The sequence below is a fragment of the Coffea eugenioides genome, chromosome 8 (assembly GCF_003713205.1).
Source record: "Coffea eugenioides isolate CCC68of chromosome 8, Ceug_1.0, whole genome shotgun sequence".
Lineage (NCBI taxonomy): Eukaryota > Viridiplantae > Streptophyta > Magnoliopsida > Gentianales > Rubiaceae > Coffea > Coffea eugenioides.
Window position 1 is genome coordinate 32,742,680 of NC_040042.1, and position 11,253 is coordinate 32,753,932.

The 11,253-nt window shown below is 36.9% G+C and overlaps 1 non-coding gene and 1 pseudogene across 1 annotated transcript; one reads left to right on the forward strand and one right to left on the reverse strand.

Annotated features, from left to right (window-relative positions):
* Positions 1-361: 361 nt before the first annotated feature.
* LOC113780576 lies at positions 362-1,409 on the forward strand (annotated as a pseudogene).
* A 4,711-nt stretch (positions 1,410-6,120) lies between these two features.
* Positions 6,121-6,227, reverse strand: LOC113781855. The gene has a single exon (XR_003469754.1). It is a non-coding gene; the product is annotated as a small nucleolar RNA R71 (small nucleolar RNA).
* Between the last annotated feature and the right edge of the window lie 5,026 nt (positions 6,228-11,253).

Sequence of the window (11,253 nt, forward strand, 5' to 3'; positions counted from 1 at the left end):
AAAAATATGGACCAATCATGCACCTTCAACTTGGTGAAGTTTCTACAGTGGTTGTATCTTCAGCCGAGATGGCGAAAGAGTTTCTAGGAACTCATGATCCAAGCTTTGCAGACAGGCGACCGCGACTAGCCACCGCTATCTTGTGCTAGCTATGATCTACAAGATCTTGCCTTTACTCCTTACGGCGATCACTGGAGGCAAATGCGTAAAATATGCCTGATGGTGCTTTTTAGCGGCAAGAGAGTCCGATCATTCAGTTTTATTAGAAATGCTGAAATCGCAAAACTGATGGAATCAATTTGCTTTTCTTCAGGGGAAAGTGGTAAATATTACACATAAGGTTTTTGTGTATACAAGTTCAATGACCTGTAGAGCAGCTTTTGGGGGAATATTGAAGAACAATGAAACAATGATCGAGTTTTTGAAGAAGTCAGTCACCCTAGCGGGTGGCTTTGTTGCTGCTGATTTTTTCGCCTCCTTGAAAATACTTCCTATTATCAGCGGAATAAAAGGCGAATTGCTCACAATGCACCATAAAATAGATGCCATTCTAGATGATGTGATCAATCAGCACAAAGTGAACCATGAATCTGGAAAAAAGGGCAATGCTGAATCAGGAGATGAAGATCTTATTGACGTTCTTTTAAGACAACAGGAAAATGGAAGCCTTCAGATTCCCATCACAAGCCAAAAAATCAAAGCTGTACTTCGTACGTGGCAATACAGATTCTACATTATTACCTTCTTGCTTGTTTTCTTGTAAAGTATTTGTAAATAATCTATTGCATACATGCAGGATATATTCAATACCGGAACAGACACTACATCAATAGTAACTGAATGGGCTATGTCAGAATTGATGAAGAATCCGAAGGTAATGGCCAAGGTACAAGCAGAAGTGAGACAAGTTTGCAAGGGAAAGAAGACCATTGAGGAGGAGGATATTCAAAAACTGACCTACCTGAAGATGGTGGTTAAAGAAACTCTAAGGCTGCATCCACCTGTTCCTTTAATCCCAAGATCAAACAAGGAAATTAAACCGCGATGTCAAAGGGTATATGATACCCATTCTTGTTAATGTCTGGGCAATGGGGAGAAATCCTATTTATTGGGATGATTCAGAAAGCTTCAAACTAGAGAGATTCGAGCAAAAATCAGTCGAGTACACTGGCTATCAGTTTGAATATATTCCATTTGGGACGGGCAAGAGGATGTGCCCAGCCATAACATTTGGTCTAGTCAATGTTGAGCTTCCCTTAGCTCATTTGCTCTACCATTTTGACTGGGGACTTCCTGATGGAATGAAGGTTGATGATCTAGACATGGATGAAAGTATTGGAATAACAGTAGGAAGGAAAAATGACCTTTACCTGGTTGCCCCTGCATATTATCCTTCCTGGAATGAATGATGCTAGACAAGGAATTATTCATCTCGTGGGTAATAAATTTGCTAAGGTTATAATTATATTCTAAAATTTCAGTTTTTCGATTACATTTGTCACGAGTTCCTGAAAAAAAAAAAAAGAATAAGCATTTCTCAAGAGTTCTTATGTGATTTAGTTGCCAGTTTCAATGCTGTAAGTGGTTGCTGATTGCATAAGGTGAAGATTGTCTATTGACCATAGTTTAATGATAAAGAAAGAGGTAAGATAGTGTCCTTTGTTAATTTAGATCGCATAAGGTGACTTAAGCCGTTGTTCTTTCTTGGTTGAAAACTTCAAAAATGATGACAAATAAACATGAAGAACAATGAAATTTGGAAAATGGATATCCTGCATTGTAGGAAAATCCTATGATGCAGATCTTTGTAATAACCTATTCGTTAAGTCACACTAAAATAATATAGCTTTTATCATTGTCTAGGTTTAAACTATGTATTCGTTCAAGTTTCATAAATTCAACATTGAATCTTGACTATATGTATGGAACATCACTAACTTTAAGAAACAATTTAATACTTTGTTAGCAAATTAACAATTTCTTTAACAACAGTGATCACATTTTTAAGCAAACATTACTAAACCTACCTTTTTAGCAAGACTTGCCAATTTTTTGGAAGACAATCTTAGTAGTTTCTTAAGGAGACGTTCAAAATCATGTTAATTGACTTACAAATCCCAGGATCACAGAGTCCTACGACTCTTAACAGAAAAAAGTTATTCCTTTATTAGTAAAAAGTACCAATATTTTAGCAACACTTACCATGTTTGATAAACTTTATTACATTTTGGCAAAACTTCTCATATTCTTAGTTGATTAATCAGTTTATTAAAAGGTTATTACTTTATTTAAGAACCTACCACAAAAATTTGCAATTGCTGATCCTCAATTACAAAAAATTCTATGAAATGCATTAGAAATTTTAGTTTTTTTTTAGTGTAGTCCCTAAATTGCAATGTCAAAGCAAATATAACTATTAATAATTGCCTCTCGACTGATACTCCTTCAAACAATCAATCTTTAAATTGAAAAAATGTTAGGGACCATTGCAACAATTTGTAATTTCATATTACATTCCATTGCTTAGCATTCAAACTATTTTGTAGCCAAAATATTTTGTTTTTCTTAGAACCCGACAGCCTAGACAGCTTAAGATGTTATGAAGCTACATGGGAACATATGTGTACGATACACCAACAACTGAACCAAAAGTAAGTCAAATTGAACAATGAAACTTGTGGTGGAGTATTTCTAATTCTAAAATGTTTATCCCATTGTTGATTCTTATATTAAAGAGTTAGCCATGTAGCAATGATCTCCAGCGGGTCAACTCCCGGGAACTCTTTCTTTTGATACTCGATTTTCTCTGCTATTGAGTATGTATATTTCCAAAGTTAAGAGAAGTTTTGTGTAACTAGACCTTTTTGCGAAAGTGTAGGTAAATCAATGTTTGGATTGTAGTTTATTTGCTAATTTTAATTTGTTTGAATCATTAATACATTTTTCAATTATCTTTTTATCTGACTTACAACACATCAAAAAAGTGCTACAAAATTTTTTTTTTTTGAAGAAATTATCCCAAATAATATACTATCTAAACACACTCGATGTTGAGTATTTGCACTATAGTTAGAAAGACTAGTTGGAGAGGGGCCTCACACTTCCCGTGAGGTTGCTCAAGTAGAACTGTTGATCGGTGGTAACTAAGCTTGTAATATCAACAGAGTAATTTTGTCCACAAGTGTGCTAATGAATAAGCTGACTGTACTTGTAATGTATGTATATCATTTGTTACATGTATATGGATCAAATGACAAAGGACAATTTTCCTAACGAAGTTAGATGGCTAATAAATGAATGAAAATTGAGGCAACTGAAGAAAAAACAGAAAGGAAAAGGAAAAGAGGAATGCTGTAGTGCAAACTATGAAAGGAATTGCCAAATAAGGCCTGAGATTGATGTGTTGGAGGCCTTTGAATAGTTTTGCTAAATCAGAAAAAGGCAAATTTTCCAATAAGCTATATGGAAATTGTATGCAATCGAGCTTTGGTTAATCGAGAAATGAAATTAGTAGGCAAAATAGCATCCATCCAAAAACTGCAAGGCAACTACAAGAAACAGTCAACTGAACATTGGCTAAAATCAATTGGTGAAAATGCACGTCAAAAATAAGGGCAGAAGTTGAAAGTGAAAGGTGGAAACAGACCACCAAATGAGAGCCAAAAAGCTAAATATTTACATAGGCTGATTGTTTCACGGTGATAAGAGTTTATTTTACGTATTTTTAAGTGCATTTTATTAGTTAATTTTGAGTTGATTATTTAGTTTTATAATTAAAATAAAGAGGTTTTTGGTAAAATTATATATTTTTGGTAAAAGTGGATAATATTGCATTTCTATTGATTTTAATGGTAAAAACTTCATTTTTATGCAGGAATGATGATTCAATCACCAAAGGATGTCAAATGAGGTAAAAAATAGAGATTTGGTGATAAATTCAAGTGGCAACAAGAAGAATGAAGTGAAAAACGTTCAAGTGAGGAAATGCAATACAAGTCAGTTTTGACACTCTTCAGTATTTCGATCATATCTCAGGCTACAAAGCTCCGATTTGGATGATTCTTGAAGCATTGGAAAACTAACTCAAAGGGCTACAACTTTTGTGTTTTGCACAAAAGCTAGTTCGGCCTTTATGATAGAGAAAATCGCAGATGAAGTAAGGCCAAAGTGAATACGCGAGTACACAAAACGTGACTTGTAACCGCGTTTTGTGTAGGCGCGTTTTATAGCCGAAATTCTGCAATTTGACTCAGCCAATTCTCTTGTGTTCATACCACTTTCCAGCTATAAGATGCAAGGGAATTCGGTGCACATGCTTCAGAAGACAAAAGGGCAAGAAAAGTGGCTTATTTTCAAGTCAAAAATATTGGTTTTTGACTATGCTAACAAAGTGGAGATTTGGGAATCAAAGGATAGAATTTGACTTGGAAAAATGGAGCATTTGAGTGTTTTTTATGCAGAGATATGGGGAGAGATCTGGGAACCATTCGTAGCTTAGTTTCTGACAGAAAAACATAGTCTCTCTAGCTAGGTACTTGCAAGGGGCAATTGGGATTTCATCTTGTAATCATCTAAGTTCAAGACAAAGGAGATTTTTGGAAGGCTTCACCATATCTTGGCTAAGACTTTCTTTACTCTGTTTGTATTTGTAATTCATGATGATTTACATTAATGAAGTTATGAGTGTTTTATCATTCATGAGTAGCTAATTTCCTTTATCTAGGGAGTAGATGAAGCTTATGGCCAAATGATATGAAGTGATTGTTATTCATTCTTGTTATGTCTTGTATTAACTTATCTACTTGTGTATGTTGGATTACTTGTTGTTGCTTGATCACCAATAGCAGGTTTATAGTTATTTTTATTCATTGAGAAATGGTAAAAATAATGGAATGACACAAGTAGAGCTTGAGTTGTATATTCATGAGAATAGAAATACATTCAAGTGGATGAAATCTGCATTTCATGTGTGAATAAGAACAGATTTAGTATTTACCAAGAGATTAGGACAAACTAATCTGTTTTAACCCATTATTATCATGAGAATGTGATTTTGGTATTTCTGGAAATGAATCCTTGGTTAAACAAGAGCAGTAACAAGTGTTGAATTAATTCATTTTAGATCTTTTGTGTCATAAGTGGAATCTACATCCCTAGATCTTAATATTTAGTGAATTCTATTCCTTTTGTGAAATTGCATTTATCTAGTTAAGAATTTTTGTAGTTGAATTACATTCTGAAATTTCTGCTCAAATTAATTGTAAGTCTAAATAATAGAGTAAATTAGTATCTAATAATTGTTTTAATTGCTCCTCGTGGGATCGACCCGATACACATCTTGTACTACAATTGCGACCTGAATACTTGCAGTCCAACGGGTGTAAATTCGGAATTAAACTTGCATTGATATAAAAAAACCCCGTCAAGTTTTTGGCGCCGTTGCCGGGGAGCGGCAATATTAGAGCCTAATCATCTTTATTAATTTAGACAGTTTTATTTTTTTTAGATTATATTTAATCTTATATTGTAATCAGTTTTTGACAATTGAAATTGCATAATATCTCTTATTTCTGTTTGTAGTGTATGCACCGGGCGTCTCGGGAAGTTACACCTTTCGATCCAGAAATTGAGAGGACACTACGTAGACAAAGGAGGCATCCACCACAGCAAGAGGAACAAGAGATTTGGCAACCTATAGAGGAAATCTCAATAGATCTACCATTTGAGGAAGAAATGGCTGAAAATGAAGCAAATAGGCGAGTTCTACGAGATTTTGCTCTACCGGGAACACAAGGATCTCAAACAAGCATAGTAAGGCCTACGGTAAATGCTAACAACTTTGAGATTAAGCCATCACTTATCCAAATGGTTCAACAATCTCAATTTGGAGGTAATGCTGTAGAAGATCCTAACTCACACTTAGCTACATTCTTAGAAATATGTGATACAATTAAAATGAATGGAGTTAGTGATGATGCTATAAGGTTACGGTTGTTCCCATTTTCATTAAGAGATAAGGCAAAAATGTGGTTACACTCTCATGCTCCTAACACTTTTACCACATGGGATGATTTATCAAGGGCATTTTTGAATAAGTATTTTCCACCAGGAAAGACTGCTAAGCTTAGAATGGATATCACTAGTTTTAGTCAATTGGAGGGAGAATCATTATATGAGGCATGGGAAAGGTTTAGAGATTTGCTTCGGAAATGTCCACATCATGGACTGCCGGAATGGTTAATCATACAAACCTTTTATAATGGTTTATCTTTCTCCACTAAAACTATTATTGATGCAGCCGCAGGTGGAGCTTTAATGGGTAAATCACCCCAAGAGGCTCATAATTTGATAGAAGAAATGGCAGCAAATAACTACCAATGGGCCAATGAGAGAGGTAATACAAGACGTCACGCAGGTATGATCGAAATGGACACTCTCAATATGTTGAGTGCTCAAATGAATAATGTGATGAAATTGCTAAGTAGACAAGGTGGAGTTGGTCCAAGTTCATCTAATGCACATGTAGCATGTTGTTCTATATGTGGAGGTGAACATGATAGTAATGAGTGTGTTGATTCTGAACAGGTACAATTCGTCAATAATTACAATCGTAATGCTCAAAATAACCCCTACTCGAATACTTACAATCCGGGGTGGAGAAATCATCCAAACTTTGGATGGAAAGATCAAGGCAATCAACAAAGGCCAACCAATCCGTCGGGATTTCAACCAAGGCAACCACAGGCTGAAACTAAACCAAGTTGGGAGATCGCGGTGGAAAAACTTGCTAAGGTGACTTCGGATAGATTCGAGCGAGTTGAGGGGCGGTTGGACCAATTAGCTGGGATGTACAGAAACTTGGAGGTTCAAATTGGTCAAATTGCCAATGTGATCAACAATAGAAACCCTGGTGAATTACCAAGTAAAACCGAAGTGAATCCGAGAGAGCATGTCAATGCAATCATTCTTAGAAGCGGTAAAACGGTTGAGGGATTCGATTTTGAAAATTCAGGTGGTGAAAAAGACAAGAAGCAAGCAATTGAAGGGGAGCAAGAAAGTCAAAATGATCATGTTATCATTGATATTGATGCACTTCATCCCAAATTAAATTCTAATGTGATACCTTTTCCTCACAGATTGAAGAAAGATGGACATGATCGGGAGTTTGAAAAGTTCTTCAAAATGTTTAAACAATTGCACATTAACATTCCTTTCATTGATGCTATAACACAGATTCCCTCTTATGCACGTTTCTTGAAAGACATCATGTCAAAGAAGAGGAAAATTGTAGATAATGAGATGATAGCATTAACGGAAGAGTGTAGTGCATTGATTAAGAATAAACTCCCTCCTAAATTGAAAGATCCGGGAAGTTTTTCTATTCCTTGCACTATTGGTCAATTGCATTTTTCTAATGCTTTATGTGATTTAGGTGCAAGTGTGTCACTTATGCCGTTATCGGTTGCCCGGAGATTGGGACTTCAAGAGCTAAAAGCTACCAATATTACATTGCAATTGGCGGATCGGTCAATCACACGTCCCATGGGTATTTTGGAAAATGTGCTCATAAAGGTAAGACAATCTATAATACCTGTGGATTTTGTTGTCTTAGATATTGAAGAAGATGTGAGAATGCCAATTATTCTAGGACGACCGTTTTTAGCCACTGCACGAACTATAATTGATGTAGAAAAAGGTAAGCTTATATTACGGGTTAATGGTGAGGAATTGGAATTCAATTTGGATAATAAAGAAGGGAGTATAGAGCCTACTGCTCTTGTTTCTAATATGCCATATGATGAAAAGGTTAACCAAGAAAGGACCGAAGAAGTTAAATTTATAAATGTCCTTGGTACTAACTTTCATGGTGTAGGAACAAAGGAGGAGAAGATAAGGATGGAAGTTGGCTTAATAAATTCGCCATTCCATGAAGAAAATGGTGAAAAGTTGAGCCAATTCAGAAAAGACAAGCAAAATCCACTCCAAGGTGAAGTTGAGCCTCTCTATGACAAGTCTAATATTCCTCCTTGGCATTTGAGGAAATTGGACTATGAAGATCAATGCATGGTTCACCACATGGTGGATTGGCTCGGGAGTTTCGACCCATGGGGAGAAAATCGCTCCCTAATGCTCTAAAGTGATTCAACTCTTTCAGTCGAGCCAACGACTATAAACAAAAGCGCTAATTGGGAGGCAACCCAATGTTTATGTTATTTGTGTTAATTTTTTGTGATTTTTAGACTTGAATAAGTGTTTTAGTTAATTTGTTGTTTTTGTGTGATAGGGTTGGCAAATGGAAGCAAGAATGACCATTTGAGGTGAAAAGGGCAAACTTTGATCAAGCAACTCAACCCCTCGATTTGCATTAAAGGTGTTTTTGATTCATTATAAAGGGGTAAAATGCATGTTTTTAATGTTTTACATTTGTTCCAGTCATTAAAATTGGCAAACAAATGATCTATGGTGCATTTTGAGTCATTGGGGTACCTTTTGTAATTTTTCAAAAGTTGAAATTCTGCAAAAAATCGAAGCAGAAAACGCGTTTTCAAAGAAAACGCGACTACAAGTCGCGTTTCTCAGAATCGCGTTTTCAATTCTGCAACTGCAGAAAAGAAAACGCGCCTTCAAAACGCGACCTAAAGTCGCGTTTTAATGGAAGTCACGTTTTCAAGCCTGGATCAAGACTCAAAAACGCGACTTCTGAAACGCGACTCGAAGTCGCGTTTTCCAACACAGTCGCGTTTTCAGTCCTGCAAGATTTGTGCAGGAAACGCGACTTCAAAAACGCGAGTTGAAGGCGCGTTTTTAGTCGCGTTTTCTGTGTCTGAATATAACCCTCAGAAACGCGATTTCAGCTTCAAATTTTTTTCCTCTCTTCTCAATTTTTCCAGCCGCGTTTTTCTTCTTCTCTTCTACCCAACTCACAAATCTTAATTTTTACTCCATAATCTTGCTAGAAATCATCACCCCAACACCATTTGAGCTTCATATACCCTTTTTAACCGATTAAAATCCAAGAAAAACACCTAAAATCAGGTTTTTGAGGGATTGAAGGTTAGGGTTCTTAAACTCTAATTTCTTCAATTGGAGGTCAATTGGAGGTTGTTTCATAGGGCTTTTTGCATTTTTAGCATCACCAAACATCCTTCTACGTGATTGAGGTAAGTTTCTTCATCAAATCTTTTGATTTTAGAAGATCATATTTTTTATCCTGAGCTATCTGACATCTTTTAATTTCGAAAATTTGATGAGGTTCATGGCTATTTTTGATTTTATTCATGATTATTATGATTGTTTAAGCATGTTTAAATGTTTAAATGTAGCAATTTATTGGTTTTCAAGTACTTTAAAATTCACAATTGCTATATTTAGATGAAATTGGAAAAAGGAACTAGGATGTTTTTGAGCCATTGGTGATGTTAAATTATGGTTAAAAAGGGTTAGTTGATGATGTTTAAGCATGTGCATTGTGTATAGTGAGTAATTTGGTTGATTTGGTGAGTTAGTTAGTTTAATTTTTGCCTAAACATGATTATAGCTAAAAGCATATTATTATTGTTAATTCTAAATAGTTATAATCATAATTGCTCCTATTTTCACTAATTAAAGTATAATTGATACATATCTTGTGTAATTTGGTGATTTTGGGCAACTTTAGGCAGAAAATATGTCTTGTACGATCATTGAATGATTAGAACTTGAGCAATTGTATTTGAGGTTATTTGGATTAATGCTGAACTTTTGTTGCCAAAAAATGAGTTGTAGTACATGTGGATAATTGAAATATTTTTTAGGTACTATGCCAAGAGGAAGAAGAGCGGTACTTTCATCCTCTAGTAGTGAGGAGAGGGAGGTTAATGAAGAGATGGAGGTGACTGAAGAGGAGAATTCACCTTCTCCTCCACCAATTAACCGTCGACCTGGTGAGGGCACCTCCCGTGGAGCGGGAAGATCGGTATTTGACAGTGCTAGGTTCAACACTCGCAGGAATCAGGAGTGGCATGAGGCGCGTGCTAATTTGGAGTTTTTGTTTGAGATGCACGTCAGTCCACCAGTTGAGATGATGTACAACATCTCAGAAGCTTTTGCTCAGCTAGGATGGGCTCCGATTCTCACCCTTCCAAACCATTACTACCCAGACCTGGTGCGCGAGTTTTACGCCAACATTGAAAGTAAGGCGCGCCATAGTGGAGAAATAATTGAGTCCTGGGTGCGTGGAAGACGAATCACCTTGTCACGGCAAGATTTGGCTGCTATTTTGGGGTGTATGGATGACGGACGTCCAGTAGACTTGAAGAAGGAGTTTGTTCCCCCGAATAGGAGGTGGGATCCCTCATTGGCCATGGCTAGGTTTGGTCTTGAGTACCAACCTTTTCGCTCTACCAGAAAGGAGACCATATTGGCGAATGTATTCGAACCTCGTCATCGTCTTATCATTTACATGATGGCTCACAATGTCATCCCAAAGAAGACGGGGCACACGGAGGTCCGCAAGAGCGATATCTACTTCTTGGATTACATGTTCCATAACCGGACATCTCCATATGCTCGGATTTCATTGCCTAACATCATCATCAGCCACATTAGGTCTACGGCGAGGCGTAAGACAACTTCCTTCAAACTATCATTTCCTCGTCTACTGACTTTAATCTTTCCCCGTTTTGAGGTTCCCTTGGAAGGCATGCGGCGGGAGTATGTTCCACCACGTGCTGAGATGACTATCACTACTCTTCGCCGCCTTGGTATTGGCACGGGAGACATTCCACGCCCTGTTCAGGAGCGGAGACAAAAGGCTAGACATGGTCGGGATGAAGCTGGACCTTCTACTGCAGCACCACCTCCTCCTCCACCACAAACTAATTGGCAGCGACTTTTTGATCATATGGAGGACTTTGCATTCCAGTTCGCTGACGTTAGGAATCGTCTAAGCCGAATTGAAGATCATTTGGGCATTCATCCACCGTCCAATCGTGATGCAGAGGATGACGATGATGCCGAGGGGGATGACTGACTTGGCACACTGCAGAAGCTATCTTTAGTTGATGAACTTGCTTGCCTAATTATCTTAACTTGTGGAACTTAAGATGTTTAACTTCATTTTATTTTTCTGTTTTCTATGTGGTAGGTACTTGTATTTTGACAGTGGTTCGTGATTAGTGGCTGATAAGGATCTCAGCCATTGACTTGGGGAGTACTTCTTTCTTTTCTTTTCTTCTTTTGTTTCATTTCTTCCCTACACATTGAGGACAATGT